The sequence below is a fragment of the Lepus europaeus genome, chromosome 1 (assembly GCF_033115175.1).
Source record: "Lepus europaeus isolate LE1 chromosome 1, mLepTim1.pri, whole genome shotgun sequence".
Classification (NCBI taxonomy): domain Eukaryota; kingdom Metazoa; phylum Chordata; class Mammalia; order Lagomorpha; family Leporidae; genus Lepus; species Lepus europaeus.
The window spans coordinates 152,686,873-152,688,471 of NC_084827.1; the positions used below are offsets into that span (position 1 = coordinate 152,686,873).

The 1,599-nt window shown below is 40.6% G+C and overlaps 1 pseudogene; it reads right to left on the bottom strand.

Annotated features, from left to right (window-relative positions):
• Positions 1 to 311: 311 nt before the first annotated feature.
• LOC133767285 (nuclear transcription factor Y subunit beta-like) lies at positions 312 to 1,079 on the bottom strand (annotated as a pseudogene).
• Positions 1,080 to 1,599: the final 520 nt, after the last annotated feature.

Below are 1,599 nucleotides of genomic sequence, written 5' to 3' on the forward strand. Positions count from 1 at the left end.
ACTGTCTACAAATCTCTGACAGTAATAAACTGCAATATACAATGCATACTGGAGTCATACAGAGCAACAAACTCTCGTACAAAACAAAAATATTTTAATACCTTTAAAATCCAAATTTTTCTTTAAAATCATTCATGAAAAAGATTCTCAAGTCAGAATTAACACCTCAATTAGTCAAGCATCAGTAAGCTACATTACAGCTATTTAATGTACAAAGAGACATTTTTTCACCAGTCATTTTCTTCTGATGTCTCTGTTCCAGAATCACAGACTCTTGCTTCTCTACACTTCCATCCCATCATTTCTTCAGATCATGAAAACTGAATTTGTTGAACACCAGAAATCTGTTGATATGATGTTGTATAAACCTAACATTTTGTTGTTGACCATCTGCAGTTATTAAGCCAGCTGGTAACTGGTTAGTGAATGCCTCCTCTGTAAGCTCTTCACTTAGTCCATCTGTGGCTGTGACTGCTCCACCAATTCCTTTCTCTCCTTTCATAGCCTCTCTGAATTTCTGAAGGTACAATTTCAGAGGTTCCACATAACTGTCAAAGCCCAAGGTGGACATGGCAAAGAGAATGTCTTCTCCATTGATTGTCTTCCGTTTTTCTTGATGGCACCTTTCACTTGCTTCAGATGTTATAAAGCTAATGAACTCACTCACACATTCTTGAACACATTCTTTGGCATCTTTTGCAATCTTTCCTGTTTGAGGTATGGCATTCTTCATTATCCTAGCCACATTTGCAATTGGAAGATATATATCTTGTTCTCGGAAACTTTCTTTTGAACCATTTGTGTCTTCATGATCATTCATGCTGTCCTCAGTATCATCGTGAGGCTGTATCACTTAGTGGCTCCCTCCAATGTTGTCTGCAGAAATTCCCAGTTGAGAAGCATCCGTGGTAGAACTGTCACTGTCCATTGTCATGAAATACTGTCAGGACCGTGGTGCCAGTGGTGCTCAAGAACACCTTTCTAAAAAGGTGTCTGATCTCTGCCCAGTTCCAACCTCCAATGCAGCCCTGGTTGGCTCCAGTCTCCAATCGGCTGTTTGGTTGGACAGAAAATGGCTGTGAAGGCTAATAATAAAATCTTAAAAATATAGCGATGGGGTTGGCGCTGTGAGTAGTGAGTAAAGCCGCCGCCTGCGGTGCTAGCATCCCATATGGGCTCCAGTTTGAGTCCTGGATGCTCTACTTCTGATCCAGCTTTCTGCGATGGCCTAGGAAAGCAATAGAAGATGGCTCAAGTCCTTGGGCCCTTGCACCCGTGTGGGAGACCGTGAAGAGGCTTCTGGCTCCTGGCACAGATTTGTGCAGCTCTGGCTGTTGTGGCCTGTTGGGGAGTGAACCAGCACATGGAAGACCTCTCTGTCTCTCTGCCTCTCCTTCTTTCTCTGTGTAACTCTTTCAAATAAATAAATAAATCTTATATAAATATGGTGATGACTAATTAGAGGTAATTTTTGTACAGTTTTCAAAATTCTGAATCCTTCAGATTTTACCACTGATGGATAATGTCTGAGAGTTATCTTTTAAAGTAACTGAAATAGCTAAATTTAGTTCATCCTAGATACACTTAATTTTGTTGATC